This window comes from Pristis pectinata, chromosome 18, assembly GCF_009764475.1.
Source record: "Pristis pectinata isolate sPriPec2 chromosome 18, sPriPec2.1.pri, whole genome shotgun sequence".
In the NCBI taxonomy this organism is placed as follows: Eukaryota; Metazoa; Chordata; class Chondrichthyes; order Rhinopristiformes; family Pristidae; genus Pristis; species Pristis pectinata.
In genome coordinates, this window is record NC_067422.1 from 1,412,372 (window position 1) to 1,431,018 (window position 18,647).

General features: G+C 50.7%; 1 long non-coding RNA gene across 1 annotated transcript in view; it reads left to right on the plus strand.

Moving 5' to 3' along the window:
• Positions 1-17,938, plus strand: part of LOC127579848 (uncharacterized) — a 60,669-nt gene extending 42,731 nt beyond the window's left edge. The window contains exons 4-5 of the long non-coding RNA XR_007957737.1: positions 2,728-2,909; positions 17,762-17,938. This is a non-coding gene — a long non-coding RNA (uncharacterized LOC127579848). The remainder of the gene's footprint in view (positions 1-2,727; positions 2,910-17,761) is intronic.
• Positions 17,939-18,647: the final 709 nt, after the last annotated feature.

An 18,647-nucleotide genomic window follows, 5' to 3' on the forward strand; every position in this document is an offset into this window, starting at 1 on the left:
CTGGGTCCCACACACACTGACTGTCCCCAGGAGCTGGGCCCCACTGACTGTCCCTGGGGAAATGGGCCCACGCACACTGATTCTTTGGATAACTCTGTGGATAACAAAGCCTTTGGTCCTCCCAACAGCTTTGTTATCCACAGAACCTGGTGGAATTTTGGTGAAGTTACTGGGAGTAGCTGGTGCATGAATAACAGGAGGGTCCCAGGACAGATTCCTGGGAACACCAGTTCCTGGTGTGAGAACAGAAGGAGAAGCCACTCCTGCCACTTCCCTGTGAGGGCATCGCATGGGTCTTCCACACTACACAACCATGCCAATCTGCAGAGCCCAGGGCCCCAAGTCATTTCTCAGTGAAAGCAACTTCCACCTCAGCTCCGGGCACAGACTGGATGCTGCAGGCACGGGGGCTGAGAAAAGTGTTGCCTGATGCATTCCTATCATGTGTTCCAGTGCATTGGTTCAAACTCTAATAAAGGGTCATCAGCCTAAGATCTATTTCCCTCACCACAGATGCTGCTTGACCTGCTGTGTGTTCCTAACACTTGCTCTTTTATTTTGGATTTACAACATATGTGGGATTTTGCTTTTCAGTCACAGTGCAAACTCTCCTCAATTCATTAAAGTTCCTAACCACCTCAGCTTCAGACAGGAGCTTCCTCTAACAGCATAACAAAAGCTGCCTTTGCTTTACTTTTATTTTCACTTCTTTCATCCAGACTTGCTCAGGTTATAAATAAACGGGTGTGTGCTGGAATGTCAATTGCCAGCTTTTGGAGAGCGGGGAACATACCTACATCCTTAATGATGCTGGCTGTGTTCAAAACCTGGATAGAAACATTGCTGGGGGAGGAGGGGGCAGTGTCACTAACTCCAGCCTTTCATGTGACTAAATCTGACAGTTCACTATCTATGTAACATATCTGTCTGCAAGCTGGACTTGCTCAAATCTCTCTATGGCCTTTGCCTCCCCCAGCACCTGTACTTTCCCCAACAACTGTACTCTTTCCCCCCCCACCCCCCAACATTTCCCCATGACTGCAAGAAACTGCAGAGTGTTGTGGACACAGCACATCACAGAAACCAGCCTCCCCTCCACGGACTCTGTCTACACTTCCCGCTGCCTCGGTAAAGCAGCCAGCATAATTAAAGACCCCACTCACCTGGGACATTTTCTCTATTCCCCCTCCCATTGCGCCGAAGATATAAATGCCTGAAAGCACGTACCACCAGGCTCAAGGACAGCTTCTATCCCACTATTATAAGATTATTGAATGTTCCCCTAGTACGATAAGATGGACTCTTGACTTCACAGTCTACCTCCGTTATGACCTTGCATCTTATTGTCTACCTGCACTGCACTTTCTCTGTAACTGTAACACTTTATTCTGCATTCCGTTATTGTTCTTAGCTTGTACTGTTGTAATGAATTGATCTGTATGAACGGTATGCAAGACAAGTTTTTCACTTTTCCTCGGTGCATGTGACAATAATAAACTGATTTACCAATTTATATCTGTATTTCACCCCAACATCTGTACCTCCCCCAGTATCTGTAACTCCCCCAATATTTCTGTGCTCCTCCATTTCTGGTCTCTTGATCGTTCCCAGGTTCCACTACTCCACCATAGGCAGCCACATGGAGTGGTCAGTAAGGGTTAAGGGTCTCGACTTGAAACGTCGACTGTCCATTTCCCTCCACAGATGCTGCCCGACCCGCTGAGTTTCTCCAGCATCTTGTATATTGCTCCAGATTCCAGTGTCTGCAGTCTCTTGTGTCTCCAAGGGTGAATGGGCCCGGTTGGCTGTGCATGAGGGTGATTGGAGACAATGGCTTTGGCCTTCAGTAGTTCATTAAATGCTGTTTGTCATGCTTAAGACCCACAGCTCTGGAACTCCCCAACTCTCTCTGCCTTGAAGGTTGTGTTTAAAACCTAACCCCTGGGTTACCTGTTCTAATGGGCCCCTCTTTGACTTGTTTCAAATGTTGTTTAGTGCTCTCGTGACGCGCTTGAGGCCTCTCATTTTGTCAAAGGTGCTATGTAAATATATGTTGTATGTTAATACACAGAAAACTGGGTGAGTTGCTGAACAGACAGTGATGCTCCTGACTGCCTCCTAGTGATTCCTCATAACCCTGAGCAGGAGGACGTGACCTTCCCGGATGTAGTAGTGTCACTGTTGGAACCACACCATGGCTCCTGCAAGCTGCCTCCATCCCTGCAGCTTCATCTATTAAGTAGGGAGGTTGGAGTGTTGGGCTTGTGCAGACTGTACATCTTTCCTCCCCCAACCCTACCCTATGGAGCTCTGCTTGGGTATAAAACTAAAACACGACCCACTGCTGACTTTACCCCGCCAATCTGAACCCAGCCCCAGCCAGAGGATTTCTCCATAGCTGCCCCCTGCCAGGGGCATTCAAGGACACCAGCCATGATGCTCAGCAAATCATTGTGACCTGGATAAATTACTGAGCCGGGCTGACCCAGTTTGACCCAACCCAGCCCAAATATTTCATCGGATTATACATGACCTGAATCCCACACATGTTGGGGGGAGGGAGGGGAGGTGGGGGGAGGGACCAGTGACAACTAAAAGACTGCCCATGCTGGAATTCAGAATACAGAGAATGCTGGAAACACTCAGCATCTGTGGGGAGACGGTCAGATTGATTTTTAATGATAACTCTCTTTGGATCTTTGACCTGAATTGTTTCTCTCCCCACAGATGCTGCCTGACCTGCTGAGTGTTTCCAGCATTCTGTGTTCATGGTGGGACCTGATGAGGCATCCACTGGAGGGCTGGGCTTTACTACACTGTCTGTCTACCTCTGGCTGTACCTCACCGGGAGGCCATTACTGCAGGATATACCAGGACAATCCACTGGAACTGTCAGACCCAGCACAAGTGTAAGTGACCTCCTCCAATCCAGGTGCCTGACTTCAGGGAGCTTTTGGTTCAAGCCGTGCCTGGTTTAGCCCCAGCTCACAACCCCCAGTGTATAGAAGCTGAAATTGTGAGATTGTGCAGTGTCAGGCACTCCCAGGCGTACAATGTCCTTTCATACACACTAATATCACATTTGCAGTGAAACTGACCAGTGGGAACCAGCCACACTCTTCATTGCTTCAGTAAAGATTTATGAAAAGTCTTTCTGATGTGGCAAACAATCGCTCACAATGGGATTGGGCACACTTGTTAAAAATGCTCATTTTTGGTAAGCACCCATTTTCAACTGATTTGCCAGATCTGGTTTGTAGCTGCTAGACTGGTTCAAAAGGAGACCATTACCTTATGATGCTGCCCCCCCCTGCACTGGCTCGCAGAAGAGTTTTGCCCAGAAATTTGATTGCATCTATTTTTCATGCACTTTTGCCTTTACTGCTAATGCAAAATTGGCCAAAATCCAGTGTGAAACAGCTTTCGGGTGGTTTACGCCCAGAAACTAGTGCTGCAACAGGACCTGCCCAATTCCCGACAGCACCTCGCCCAGTTTCCTGCATCTCCCAACATTGCTCCACAGCAACCAGAGAAAGGTGTGAGTCCTTAAAGGCACAGTCCCCATGGCAACCAGACAGCAGTAACACACACTTTGGCTGCCTTGAGGGAGGCAGAGGCTGCAAGAGACAAGGAGACAGTCCGACATTTACTCAAAGGGACAGGCAAGGGCTGGTTAACACAATACATGCCAAGAGGGCGGTCCTGTCCTTGGAGGGCCAGGCTCACCACTAGAAGAACTGGGCTGGCTATGGTGTTTCCCCACACAATGGAACAAAGCTGAAAGAGATGAATGTGATCTGGATTCCCCAGTGTACAACTGGAGGGATCCTCACTCTGGTGGACGTTATGATGTTATGTGGAGGTCTGAGTTGTTTAAGTGAGGTGGCCACTCATCAGGAAATAGGGAGATGTTGTAGCAAACCACTTATGTACTTGGTCAGTGATTTGTTCATTCATGTGTTATTGTCAGTGCAGGTGGGCCTGTAGGGAACAATGTGAGGGATTGTTATGTGTCATCAGGCTCTCCCAGATGATTTGTGGTGTACTGTGTTGGTGATCCTGATTGGAGCATAGATAGGGTCACTCAGCTTGTACTGGAGACTTTGACTCCAGTAGGCATCGAAGACAACCATTCCTTCCAGCTGGTGCTCATGATGCTTCTCACTCAGCTGGGAGGTGAGGCAGTGGATGCTGAGCAGGGATATCCCACTGGTGACCTTCATCTTTCCCCTGCTCCTCTTGCTCCTGCTGCTCTGCCTCGGGTCCTCAGACTCCGGCCTCCTTGAGGGACTTTGTGTGCAAGTGGCTGCGCTCAGTTGTTGGCCAGGGTGAGTTTCATGGAGATCCCAGCAGGACTGATGCACGGCCAGTTGGAAGAAAGGAAAGTGTGCATTGTTGTGGTGCAGCGGGTCCGGGAGTGACAGCCATGGAGCGCTGGAGAAAGACCTGTACCTTCCAGCAGTCATCAGCTCAAGGCAGGAAGGGCTGAGCTGGTGGGATGATGAATGCACCAGACCTGCAGGGGTTGGTGTCTGTACAATGCAGCAGGAAAACAAACATGCCATCTCCACAGGGAGCATGGGTCACTGTGCAGTCATTAACAGGCACAGCACAGGAGATTCTGCAGCACCCATGCATTCCAACACCCCAACACAACAGGTATAGTGTTTGGAATGTAAGAGGAAATGGCTGGAGGGTTGGGTGTAGCTACAGGGATAGAACCACTCTGAGCTGAGCGTTGTTACTGGAACAGGTATGTTCTAACGAGAGGTCATTGACCTGAATCATTAACTCTGTTTCTCCCTTCACAGATGCTGCCCGACCTGCTGGGTATTTCCAGCATTTCAGGTTTCTGATGTGGGTTGTATGCTGGGCTCTCAGTGGGGAACTCCCACTGACAGGTCTCCACACAGGTCTGGGCTAATGCTAAATCAGTGGGCTTTGTAGGAGTAAACAGAGAAACTGTTCCCAGTGGTGGGAGAGCCGGAGGCCAGGGGACAGGGTGAGGTAACTGGTTAAAGAACGAGAGGTCTGGTGGCACAAGATTCATCTTGTGCCGAGAGTTGGTGTGATCTGGGACTCACTGCCTACAGATTCTGCAGGAACTTTTAAAATAGAATTGCAGGGGAACTGTGCAGTGTTGTGGGAGAACAGGGACAGGACATAGTTAAAAAAGAGTTGGGTTAGCAAGGTGTGAGGGGGACACAAAGGGAGGGATGTAGATAGGTTAAGTGAATACACAAGAAGTTGGCAGATGGAGTATCATGTAGGAAAATGTGAGGTTACCCAGTCTGGAAAAGCAAATTACTCTTTAAACAGAGTGAGACGAGAAAATGTTGTGGTACACGGGGATCTAGGAGTCTGAATATGTGAAAGGCAAAAGGTTAGCCTGCAGGTACAACAACTAATTAAGAAGATTGATGGAATGTTGGCTTTTATGTCAAAGGGTATAGAGTATAAAAGTACTGAAGTTCTGATGCAACTTTACAAGATGCTGTGAGACCACTCGTAGAGTACTGTAAGCAGTTTTGGTCTCCATATTTGAGCACGGAAATACTTGCATTGGAAAAGAGACAGTTGACAACGTTGACTCCTGGATGGAGGATGGAGGAGAAGTTCATCAGGTTGGACCGATACTTATTGGAGTTTAGAAAAATGAGAGATGATCTTATTGAAACATTTCAGATTGTGAGGGGGATTGACAGGGTGGGTGAGGGGTGGGAGTACCTAGAACAAGGGGGCACAGTTTCAGAATTCGGGGTCACCCTACCAGACAGAGATGAAGAGGAATATTTTCCCTCCTGGATCACGAATCTCTGGATTTCTCTCCCCCAGAGCTCTGATGAGGCAGAGTCACTGAATATATTCAAAGTGGAGGTGGACAGACATTTGAACGTCAGGGGAGTGGAGGGGTGTGGTGGGGGAGAGTAGAATATGGTGCTGAGGCCAAGGCTGGTTGAGCAGGCTCAGGGACTGACCAGTCCACTCCTGTTCCTGTTTCACATGTTCTCAGTCCCATCCTGCAACACCAACTGCAAACCCCACGAGGCGTCTGGGGAATTGAAATTTGAGTAGTTCAGGAAACCAGACCTGGCGCATTGATGTTGTCCGTACCCTGTCCACTCTGGAGGTGACTGCACACCGCTGAGGCTCAGCTGCCTTCTCAGCTCAGGCTTGCTTAGCCAACAACTCCACCCTTGCCCAGTGATGGTGTGTCCTCTGGTCACATAACATGGAACAGACTTGGCCAGTGTTGACAGCCCGTCTCAGCTCCCAGCTCTGGGATTCTGTGATTATGGGTGGAGGGAACTGCTGCTCTTCCCCCATTTGCAGTGAATCCCCACATCCTATCACTAGGAGAGGAAAGGACAGGCCATAGCCGGACATAGCAGTGAGCACTGGGATCTTGCTGTGCAGAGTCTGGAAACTGAAAGAGGGCTTACAGTCAGTAATTTCCAAAGCTGAATCATCCCAGCCGAGTGACTGTGAAACAGGGTGTGGAGCAGGGCTTAGAGGCTGGGGAGTGTGGGCTAACCTCGCTGACTGGCTGTGGCTGGAGTCCTTTATCTCCCCTCATTGACTCTGCCAATGCACAGTAAATATCAGAAACATTAATTTGGGACTAAAACAAAATGGTGTTTAATGCCAAAGGTTATTCAAGAAACAAAGATTGTAACTATCAAGCTGTTACTCAGTAATTATGTTGTCAACATAAAGGCCAGACATTTATGCCAGGGTCCGGGATGTCTCTGATTGGGTCCACAGGATTCTTGAGCGGGAAGGAGAACAGCCAGAAGTCGTGGTTCATGTTGGTACCAACGACATAGGTAGGAAGAAGGATGAGGTCCTGAAAAGTGAGTTTAGGGAGCTAGGCAGAAGGCTGAACAACAGGACCTCAAGGGTAGCGATCTCGGGATTGCTGCCAGTGCCACGCGATAGTGAAGGTAGGAATAGGAGGAGATGGCAAATAAATGCGTGGCTGAGAAGTTGGTGCAGGAGGGAAGGTTTTAGATTTTTGGATCATTGGGATCTCTTCTGGGGAAGGTGGGACCTGTACAAAGGGGACTGGTTACACCCGAACCCGATGGGGGGGGGGGCCAATATCCTTGCAGCCAGGTTTGCTAGGGTGGTTTGGGAGGCTTTAAACTAGATTACGAGGGGGATAGGAACCAGAGGGGTAGGTTAGAGGAAGAAGGGGATGAGGAAAAGTCAGATCTAACAGTAGAGAGGCTTTGAGGAAGGAGAAGCAGAGTACAGGCTATAAAAGTAGAAAGGTGGATGGGCTAAAGTGCATTTACTTAAATGCAAGAAGCATCAGGAATAAGGGGGATGAACTGAGAGCTTGGAACATGGGACTATGATATTGGGGCTATTTACAGAGACATGGCTGACATCAGGGCAGGAATGGATATCGAATATTCCTGGTTTTCAGTGTTTTGAAAGGGATAGGGAAGGGGGGAGAAGAGGAGGAGGGGTGGCGATACTGGTCAGGGACACTGTTACAGCTGCAGAAAGGGTGGATAATGTAGAAGGATCCTCTCTAGAGTCAATATGGGTGGAAGTTAGGAACAAGAAGGGAGCAGTTACTCTACTGGGAGTATTCTATAGGCCCCCCGATAGCAGCAGGGATGCCGAGGAGCGGATTGGGTGGCAGATTTTGGAAAGATGCAAAAATAACAGGGTTATTATCGTGGCAGACTTCCCAAATATTGATTGGCACCTGCTTAGTGCCAAAGGTTTAGATGGGATGGAGTTTGTTAAGTGTGTCCAGGATGGATTCCTGTCACAGTATGTCGACAGGCCGACTAGAGGGAATGCCATATTAGATCTGGTTTTAGGTAATGAACCGGGTCAGGTGACAGATCTCTCGGTGGGTGAGCATGTGGGGGACAGTGACCACTGCTCCATAACCTTCAGCCTTGTCATGGACAGGGATAGGAGCAAAGAGGACGGGAAGATATTTAATTGAAGAAAGGCAAATTATGAGGCCATAAGGCGAGAACTTGAGTGTGTAAATTGGGATGACATTTTTGAAGGGAAATGTACTATAGCAATGTGGTTGATGTTCAGGGATCTCTTGCAGGATGTTAGGGATAAATTTGTCCCGGTGAGGCAGAGAAGGAGTGGTAGGGTGAAGGAATCATGGGTGACGAGCGAGGTAGAACAACTAGTTAGGAAGAAGAAGGCAGCATACATAAGGTTTAAGCAGCAGGGATCAGATAGGGCTCGTGAGGAATATAGAGTAGCAAGGAAGGAACAAGAAGGGGCTGAGAAGAGCAAGAAGGGGACATGAAAAGGCTTTAGCAAGTAGGGTTAAGGAGAATCCCAAGGCTTTTTTCTTGTACGTGAAGAGCAGAAGGATGGCTAGAGTAAAGGTAGGTCCGATTAGAGACAAAGGTGGGAGAATGTGCCTGGAAGCTGTGGAAGTGGGTAGGTTCTCAATGAATACTTCTCTTCAGTATTCACCAAGGAGAGGGGTCTTGATGACACTGAGGACAGTATTGGTAAGGGTAATGTTCTAGAGTATGTAGATATCAAGAGAGAGGATGTGTTGGAGCTGTTAGAAAATATTAGGACAGATAAGTCCCCGGGGTCTGACGGAATATTCCCTAGGCTGCTTTGTGAGGCGAGGGAGGAGATTGCTGAACCATTGGCTAGGATCTTTGAGTCCTCGTTGGCCACGAGAATGGTACCGGAGGATTGGAAGGTGGCAAATGTTGTCCTCTTATTCAAAAAAGGTAGTAGGGATAGTCCAGGGAATTACAGACCAGTGAGCCTTACATCTGTGGTGGGTAAGCTGTTAGAAAGGATTCTAAGAGGTCGGATCTATGAGCATTTAGAGAATCATGAACTGATTAGGGACAGCCAGCATGGCTTTGTGAAGGGAGGATCTTGCCTCACAAGCCTGATAGGGTTCTTTGAGGAGGTGACCAGGAAGATTGATGAGGGTAGTGCAGTGGATGTGGTCTACATGGAATTTAGTAAGGTGTTTGACAAGGTTCCACATGGTAGGCTTCTTCAGAAGGTCAGAGGTCAAGGGATCCAGGGAGCCTTGGCCATGTGGATTCAGAATTGGCTTGCCTGTAGAAAGCAGAGGGTTGTGGTAGAGGGAGTGCATTCGGATTGGAGGGCTGTGACTAGTGGTGTCCCACAGGGATCGGTTCTGGGACATCTACTTTTTGTGATATTTATTAATGACTTAGATGAGGGGGTGGAAGGGTGGGTTAGCAGGTTTGCAGATGACACAAAGATCGGTGGTGTTGTGGATAGTGTGGAGGGCTGTCGAAGCTTACAGAGGGATATTGATAGGATGCAGAGCTGGGCTGACAAGTGGCAGATGGAGTTCAATCTGGAGAAGTGTGAGGTAGTACACTTTGGAAGGACTAACTCCAAGGTGGAGTACAAGGTAAATGGCAGGATTCTGGATAGTGTGGAGGAGCAGAGGGATCTGGGGCTTCATATCCACAGATCACTGAAAGTTGCCTCACAGGTAGATAGGGTAGTTAAGAAAGCTTATGGGACGTTAGCTTTTATAAATCATGGGATCGAGTTTAAGAGCCACGAAGTAATGATGCAGCTTTACAAAACTCTGGTTAGACCACACTTTGAGTACTGTGTCCAGTTCTGGTTGCCTCATTATAGGAAGGATGTGGAGGCGTTGGAGAGGGTGCAGAGGAGATTTACCAGGATGCTGCCTGGATTAGAGAGTATGGATTATGAGGAGAGACTAAAGGAGCTAGGGCTTTACTCATTGGAGAGAAGGAGGATGAGGGGAGACATAATAGAGGTATACAAAATATTAAGAGGAATAGATAGAGTGGACAGCCAGCGCCTCTTTCCCAGGGCACCAATGCTCAATACAAGAGGGCATGGCTTTAAGGTAATGGGTGGGAAGTTCAAGAGAGATGTCAGAGGGAGGTTTTTCACCCAGAGAGTGGTTGGTGCATGGAATGTGCTGCCTGGGGCGGTGGTGGAGGCTGATACATTGGTCAAGTTCAAGAGATTGTTAGATAAGCATATGGAGGAACTTAAGTTAGAGGGATATGTGGGAGGAAGTGGTTAGATAGTCTTAGGTGTGGTTTGAAGGTCGACACAATGTGGTGGGCAGAAGGGCCTGTATTGTGCTGTATTGTTCTATGGTTCTATGGTTCATCCTTGGGGCAGTGCCCTGTTCGAGCTTCCCCTCTGGCATTTAATTGGGAACTGGTGAAACCACCTCCTCACCCCAGCCACTGTACTCAGCTGCCTCAAGGCTCCCAGTCAGAATCTTAAACTGCTTTATGGTGGCCCCCCAGCCTCTGCCAGCCCCTGCACCCGTTGCCTTCTCTGCTCTCCTCCAATCCTGGCTGTGGCCATTGCTCAGACATCAGTGCCAGTGTGCTCCCAGTGCCTGCTGCTGCCACTGAATTCAAAATAGGAGCCAGAGTCTGCCATTCATACCCAATCTGCTCCACTGTTCCATTCGATCATCACCAGCTGCAGTGTCCTGCCTGTTCCCCATTACCCTCGACTTGTCTGGAGATCTGTCCTGTGGCCCTTGGACATATTCAGTGACTTGGGTCCCACAGCTCTGGGACTGTGGGCGATTGTCTATAGCCCTTCTTGCCACATGATGGTGGGAGGCCAATGGAACACTGACAGTCGTCGTTTTGTACCAGAGACTCAACATTCACCACCCTCTGAGAGAAGGGATTCCTCCTTGCCTCTGTCTGAAATAGGCAACTCCTCCTGAAGCTTTGCTCCCACTAGGGGAAATGTCCTCTCAGCATCAGACATGGAGGAACTCAGCAGGCCAGGCAGCAGCCGGAGAGGGAAATGGACAGTAGACGTTTCGGGTCGAGACCCTTCACCTCAGCATCCTCCCAGCATCCACCCTGTCAATCTCCCTCAGAATCTTATACCTTTCAATTCTCTTGTGATTATCACCTCTCACTGGTCTCGATGGGATACAGTTGTCCACTACTTACACAGTTCCACTCACTTCTGCTTCTATAACGTTGCTACCTGCCTGCTTAGATGGATGTGAACATTCTGCAGCACCAACGGAGAGACTGGGGAAATCTCAGCCGGGCTTGGGACAATATTTATGCTCAAAAACCTGACCATTTTCCCAGTGTGCTTTTGGGATCTGCCGGTGGGTAAATTGTCTGCCAAGTCTCCCACGTTCCAACTGTGACCAGACTTTCAGGGAACTTCATTGGCCGAGAGGAATGTGCTTTGTGTTCTCCAGCTCCATCTCTGCTCACATGGGGCACACTGGTTTGAGGATGGAGAGAAGCTTTACATTTCTCCAACCATTCGCTGCTGGAGCTCCCAAAGTGCCTCATAACCAACAGGATGGTGCAGCGTCAGATGTAACGTGTCAGTCTACTGGTGCACAGCTACTCCCGCCAACAGCAAGGTGGCCAGATCGTCTTTTTCTCTGTGACGTCAGTTGGAGGTTACATATTGGTCAGGAAAGCTGAGCTTACACCGAGTGCTTCATTTATGCTTAACCTTTTGTTTTAAACAAAGACATAACATTTGTGTTTCTCCCATCTCTGGGCATCAACTCCATGTGTAGGGAGTGACAGGAGGGGGAAGCAGCCATTCCAGCCTCTCCTGTATTCCCTCTCAGCCCCTCCAGTACCGCAACAACCTCTTGCTGGGTCTTTGGCATGTCCTTCTTCCTTGGTCAAGTGCTTACTTAGGGCCTCTGCCATGCCCTCTGCTTTCACATGTACATCTCTTTTGCAGCCCCTAATCAGCTCCTCGCACGACCTATTCACTATCTGTTTGCCTGTGGAATAGGTTCCCATTGACATTAATTCCCAGGCTGCTCCCACAATGTCCTTGCCTGTCATGTTCTTTCTCCCTTCATCCAGGGAGCCACTGACTTCCCCCAGTGGGACTGGACCCAGACCATGTCCTCTGTGGGGCATTTGAGGGCCTCCATTATCACCAAGCTTCACTTTAAGTAGAAACCTGGTTCAACAGAAGTAACACAAAGCATCTGGATTGTTGGAAACATCCAGCAGGGCATTGACGGTCTCTGGTGGTCACACCCGCCGTCCTTACCTGGCCATGCCAGCACCTCAGACCCTCAACAATGTCACTCACTCCTAGTTGTATCAAGGCAGCTCACCTCCTCAGTGGTATGGTGTGCAGTACACGCCAGCCTCAAACAGCCAATCGCTGCCAGTCTTCTCCCCACTTCATTTCCCTCCCACCTGTTCCATCTCCCCCATCACCATCTCCTCTTCCTTCCTCCCACACGTTAATCTAGTCTCCCCTCAAACCCATGCCTGCTTTTGCCTCACCCATTGGCAGAGTTCATCCTGTTCCCACTCCCTGGGTAAAAAACCTTCTCAGAGACTGTCTTATGTTAATGGTCCCTGAGGTTGAACTCTTGCCACAAGGAGAGACAAGCCCATCCCATCGAACGCCCTCCTGATGTAAAGTTCCCGTTCCCGTCTGGCTGCCATTCCAACAATATAATCAGGTGGCTCTGACAGGTTTGTGGAAATGGGAGTTTTGGTGGAGCCGTTTATTGCCTGCTCTCAGCTGCCTGCAGGAGGTGCTGGTGAACTGATGGATCTTTCTAACAATTCATTGACTTTGTAGCCGCTTCTGTTGAATTGGATTTCCATTAAAACTGAAGCTCAGTGTCAGTGGGGGTCCTCAGCTGTCTGGGCACTGGTGGTGAGGGAGTGCCAGAATCGAGACCCAGTGACCATGAAGGACCAGTGATATATTTCCGTCAGGGTGGTGCGACACCCACCAACACTGTCACAGACACATTGGCGCCAGGTAGACTTGGTGAGGATGAGGTGGTTCATTGCCTGTCATGGACCCAGTCAGGGCCTTCAGGACTCTCCCAGCCCTTCCTTTGTCCAGGTGACGTCCAACATGGAGGAGCAGGGATTCATCAGCTGAGGAAGGGGTCAGGTGGTTACCGGGTCAGGTCCCCTTGGCCGTGATCACGGGGTCCAGAATCTGCCCTCCCACTGCACCCAGTGTGTAGCAGCAGCTGGTCGTCTGTCCTGGTGGGGCTGGGCAGGCTCAGGGGTTGGTAACAGACGTGTCTGGGATATTAGCTGAAAGGTGTGTGTGTGTGTGCGCGCGCATCTGTGTGTGTGTATGTGTGTGTGTATGTGTGTGTGTGTGCGTGCGTCTATGTGTGTGTCTATGTGCACATGCGTGTGTGTGCATCTGTGTATCTGTGTGTGTGTGTGTGCATCTGTGTGTGTCTGTGGGTATGGGTGTCTGTGTGTGTGTCCATCTGTGTGTGTCTGTGGGTATGTGTGTCTGTATGTGTTTGCGTCTGTGTGTGTGTGTGTGTGTGTGTGTGTGTGTGTGTGTGTGTGTGTGTGTGAGCTGCCTGCTTCCACTCCCAGGCTGTGGGCAGTTTAAAGGTCTTCTTATTTTAGCTTTTCCATTAACTGAGCTGGGCCATTTCCCAGAGCAGGGACGTCACAGACGCCAGACCAGGTATGGACTGTGGACTCCCTTCTCTGAAGGACATGGTGCACCAGATGGGCTTTTACGACAATCAGATAGTAACTTTTATTTCAATGTATTTAATTAGCAGTATTTAAGTTTGCCAGATGCAGGGCTGGGTGAGGATAACGTCTGATGTTAGCTGTACTGTGCAGTGCCGATTATCAAAGGTGGAAGGCAGTGGTTTCTGGTTCATCAGCTGTGACCTTGCCGAAGCTGAGACAGGCCTGAGTTCGATTTGGTGGAGCTGCCACACCAGCTCTCCGACATTCAGGGAGCTCTCAGGCCTGCTCTGCAGTACATGATGTCAGTGTCGGCATGGCAACACTTCTCAAAGCCTCTCTGTGTTGGGGCTGCGTGTGGCCGGTTCGGGCGCTGGCTGCTTCAGTCCACAGATCTGACAGAGGGGAGAGTGTTCTCGCCAGGAGAGGAAATCACACACCCCTAATGCAGGCACAGTGCACAGTGTCACTCCATGCACTGTGTGCATCTCACAGAAAGTGCAATTAAACCCAATCGATTCCCTGTGAGGCTGTGCATTGATTTGCTGCCAGGTCATTCCAAAACATTGTCTATATTTAACACATTGTGAAGTGTTGGTGGAAGGGATGGTGAGGTCACAGCAGTAACTGCACCAACAAAATCACCACTGGTGCTAGTGGGGAGGTGCCTCTCGCTGCCCTCAACAGAGTCTTGTGCAGACGGCCACAGGGCCTCGGAGTGTGGTAAAGCACGGGGCACAAGTGGGCAGATCAGGCAACCAGGTGTAACCACTGCAGCCACAGCCACACTCGGGGATATGCAAATCATTAGCAGAGGAATTGTTTGGGTTTCGACAGCACCATCGTCGACCCAAAGTCAAAGTAAAGCATCACAGCTGCTGCACATCAGAAGGAAAAACGGAAAATGCTGGAACTGTTCAGCAGGTCAGGCAGTGTCCGTGGAGAGAGAAACAGAGTTAATGTTTTAGGTCATTCATCCAAACTGCAAAGGCTGCTTTAAGTTGCAGAGACAGTGCGAGGATTGGGAGAGCAAAGAAAATACCTGTGATAGAGCAGAGGCCAAGGGGAGATGGATGACACATTGGTGGTGTGCGGGAGGGCTGCTGAAGGCTTGTTAGTGTCAGTGAGTCTGTCTGCAGGAGGTGGAAATGCAGGGAGATGAATGAGGGCAGAGGAGAAGGTAAAATCAATGTGTGGTGCAGAACCTAGCAATTACTGGAAGCCTGAAATAAAAGTGAACGCTGGAAATAGAAGGTCAGGCAGCATCTGTGGACGGAGCCGGCGGAGAGGGAGCTTTCCTCTGTATCTAACTGGGCTGGTCCTGCCCTGGGAGCATGCGATGGGACAGTTTAGAGGGAGCTTTACACTGTGGCTAATGTGTGCTGTCCCTGCCCTGCGGGACGGCAGTTTTTGGGAGCCTCACTCTCACTTCCCCCCATGCACAAAATTAGTCGGCTGATGGATTTTGTTGTCTTATTCCATATCTTTGTAGTCTTACCCTGTAACTTCATTGTCACATTGAGGAAGTATTGTAATTATTCCCGAGGCAGTCGTCACCCACCAGTCAGCATCTGTGGGGGAGAGACGCAGTTAATAGTTTTGGCTGAAGACCCTTCGTCACAACTGCTGACTGTTTCCAGCAGGTTTGGTTATTTCAGATGTCCAATATCTGTGCGTTTTTTGATTTTCATTCACATGGGCCTTCTTGAGCAGAAACACTGTCACTAACACAGTCCCCTCAGAAACACGGTCTTTTCAGAAACACAGTCCAATCCTTCCTTCACAAGGCCGAGACTGGCGCTACCTGAAGGCAGCAGAACTCTCCCCGGTGGGTGAGCAGTTACCTTGAGAATGGGAACAACAACCACTTAAGGAAATGTGTTTCTTCTTTGGAAAAACCTGTCGAGTGGTGAACATCGAATAGCTCCAAGTTTTTCCAAGTCTGAGAAGAGATTAAATGAATGGGCAAGTGTTAATGGTGTCATAATACGGCCACTTCCTGTCATTGGTTGGTGCCGGGTTACGTCAGCAGTTGGCTGTGCAGCACAGGGACCGTCTCTGTCTGACTGACATACACTGAGTGACGTACACTGAGTGACGATGTGAGGGGCTGTGGGGGGAAGGTGTTTTTGCCAAAACACCGCAGTTGCTGGAAATCTGAAATAAGACCCTCAGCCGTTCTGACAATGGGTCCGCAAATGAAACGTCAGCTTTGGTTCTCTCCCCACAGATGCTGCCTGACCCTCTGACTATCTACAATAGTTTTATATATATATGTGTGTGTGTGTGTGTGTGTGTGTGTGCGTGTGTGTGTGAGATTGTGTGTGAAGTCTGTGCAGAGACACCATTTCTGAGGACGCAGTGTAATGACCCCTTCCAGTCAAAGTAAGCTCAGCTGCAGTGCATGGCCTGCACTACTAGATTCTTCCACAGCCTCTCAGCCCAAGAGCAGCAGCTGCAGCCATCGCAATATCAGGTGCTGAGTGACATGCAGCCTGCACCGTGCTATGGGGAATCAGGATTAAAGAGTTAATGACTAATTGTCCCAGGATGATCCCAGAGTTAAAGCCATGAGGGTTGCCCATTCATAGCCGGCTCATCCATGCAGGCGGACTTCACCTGTACAGAGGGTCAGTGTGGGACCATTCCCCCGGTGAGTGTCAGTGTGTGGGACCATCCCCCGGTGAGAGTGTGTGTGGAACCGTCCCCCAGTGAGGGTTGCCATGTGTGTGGGACCCATCCCCCAGTGAGTGTCAGTGTGTGTGGGACCGTCCCCCAGTGAGGGTCAGTGTGTGTGTGGGACCGTCCCCCAGTGAGGGTCAGTGTGTGTGTGGGACCGTCCCCCGGTGAGGGTCAGTGTGTGTGTGGGACCGTCCCCCGGTGAGGGTCAGTGTGTGTGTGGGACCGTCCCCCAGTGAGGGTCAGTGTGTGTTGGACTGTACCCAGACTATACACACCAAGTACCCTGTCCCTGGCCACTGTTACCCCTCCCTCACCACAATCTGTGACCATCGTGAAAACCAGGACAGTGGGTTAGGCAGCATCTGTGGAGAGAGAATCACTTCATGTTTCAGGGGAGACCCTCCATCAGAACTGGGAAAGAGAGAGTACAATTAGTTTTAAATTGTATGGAGGGAGGGATGGGAATGGGATGGGAGGGAAGGAGGGGGCATGGGATGGGAAGGGGAGATGGGATGGAAGGGAGGGATGGAACAACTGGGTTACCTGTGATGGTGTAACGCCAGTGTTGGTGAAGTGAGCTGGTTGGTAGATTAGTGAGGGCAATTAGTCAGAGACAGAGAGTGTGGGGACTATAAAAGCTGTGCAATGCAGGGCTGTCTCAGTGCCCAGCCTGCCTGGTCCAGTGGGGAGGGGTACAGGGGTACTGAGCCACCATCGGAGATGTCTGACCAGCCGGGTCTCATACACAGAAAGTGAGTTACTTTGTTCTGGAACCTGATATTGAGTCAGGAAAGCTGCAAGCCCAGGGGGAAGACAAGGTGTCGTTCCTCAAGCTTGTGTGGGGCCTCATCATAACAGTGCAGGTCACAGAGAGAAGTCGGAGTGGGAGTGGGGTGAAGAATTAATGGGGCAGGATTGCCTCAGTGGTATTCTGCAGAGAGGTTACCCATCCTGTGTTTCAGGAGACCATGTTGTGGACACGGGTACTGTACAGGAGACTGGAGGACTGTGGTGTAACACTGATCAGTGACCATGTGGAGAAGCTGGGGTTATTCTCCTTGGAACAGAGGTGGTGGTGAGAGGATCTGATGGACCATGAAGTGTGGGAGGAGGACTGTCCCCATGAGCAGAGGGGACAAGAGTCAGTGTGCAGGGCGACTCATGTGGGACCTTTGTACACAGTGGAGAGGTGCAGAGATCTCTGAGGGTCCCTGTCACTGAGGTGGTGAACACAGAGGGACTGCTCATGTCTGGTGATCAGACCCTTTCATTCAGAGTCCTGGGTTTACCCCAAGCTTTTCCTCATGCTCTCTGCGGGTTGTGAGTGGGAGTACGGGCCCTGCATAGTTCTGTGGGCAGCACTGATAGTCTGGTACAGCTTGCTAGTGCAGACATAAAGCAGCATGTCTCCAAGTAGATGCCAGTTGGAACGGCAGCCTGGTTTAGGCCTCTCACTGCTCTCCTGTTATGTGATACGTGTGTGAAATAAACTCAAGACAGTGAAAGTTTCAGACAGGGGGGTGGGTGTCCTCTGGGACTGCCCCAGGGCCTCACTGACAGATCACTAGGCACCTCTGATATCTGTTGTTGTCTCCCAGCCAACTGACACGACAGCAAACTCTGCTCTAACTGCCCCACGCTGGACGCTGCCTCTGGAGGTTCATCTCATCTCAGTCACCGTCTGGGAACAGATCACCTGGAGTAGAGGTCCAAGGCATCCCGTCCACAGCTGCGGGCGGGCCCTGTGGTCAGTCCAGGGTGGACCCTCCAGTACCCGGGTACGGCTGTGGTCAGTCCGGGCTGGACCCTCCGGTACCCAGGTATGGCTGTGGGCAGTCCCTGTGGTCAGGCGGGGGTGGACCCTCCGGTACCTGGGTATGGCTGTGGGCAGTCACTGTGGTCAGTCGGGGGTGGACCCTCCGGTACCCGGGTACGGCTGTGGGCAGTCACTGTGGTCAGTCGGGGGTGGACCCTCCGGTACCCTGGTATGGCTGTGGGCAGTCCCTGTGGTCAGTCGGGGGTGGACCCTCCGGTACCCGGGTACGGCTGTGGGCAGTCCCTGTGGTCAGTCGGGGGTGGACCCTCCGGTACCCGGGTACGGCTGTGGGCAGTCCCTGTGGTCAGTCGGGGGTGGACCCTCCGGTACCCGGGTACGGCTGTGGGCAGTCACTGTGGTCAGTCGGGGGTGGACCCTCCGGTACCCTGGTATGGCTGTGGGCAGTCCCTGTGGTCAGTCGGGGGTGGACCCTCCGGTACCCGGGTATGGCTGTGGGCAGTCCCTGTGGTCAGTCGGTGGGGTGGACCCTCCCTCTGGTGCCGGCCCAGAACCTCTTCTGTGGTGGGGGAAGGCCACGAGGGGGTGGAAGCAGCCTGTCCCTGAGCCACAGGTTCCACACCACCCTGTGCCACACTGGACGGTCACTGCCAGGGCAGCTGTGCCAATGATAAAACCATCTGGCTGAGAGTTGCTGCTGGAGGGGAGCC